Source organism: Diachasma alloeum, unplaced genomic scaffold, assembly GCF_001412515.2.
Source record: "Diachasma alloeum isolate Michigan unplaced genomic scaffold, Dall2.0 Dall_scaffold_00728, whole genome shotgun sequence".
Lineage (NCBI taxonomy): Eukaryota > Metazoa > Arthropoda > Insecta > Hymenoptera > Braconidae > Diachasma > Diachasma alloeum.
The window spans coordinates 151,840-152,062 of record NW_021680859.1 but is presented as its reverse complement, the minus strand read 5'-3'; positions in this window follow the sequence as shown (position 1 = coordinate 152,062).

Here is a 223-nt window from a genome sequence, read left to right as displayed (position 1 = left end):
GATTTTTTATAAATTAAAAAAAAATGAATTTCGGGGAAAATACATGAGTATGCGGTTTCTCCGGGGGGTTGAAGACACCCGCCTATATCCGGAGGGATGAAAATTTAGGCGGGTGAGGGGGAGGGGTTTAAAACTACATTGTTATGAAATTTACCTCTCTGGAAACATGCGCTGAGTTTTTATAAATTAAAAAACATGAAATTCGGGGAAAATACCTGATTAT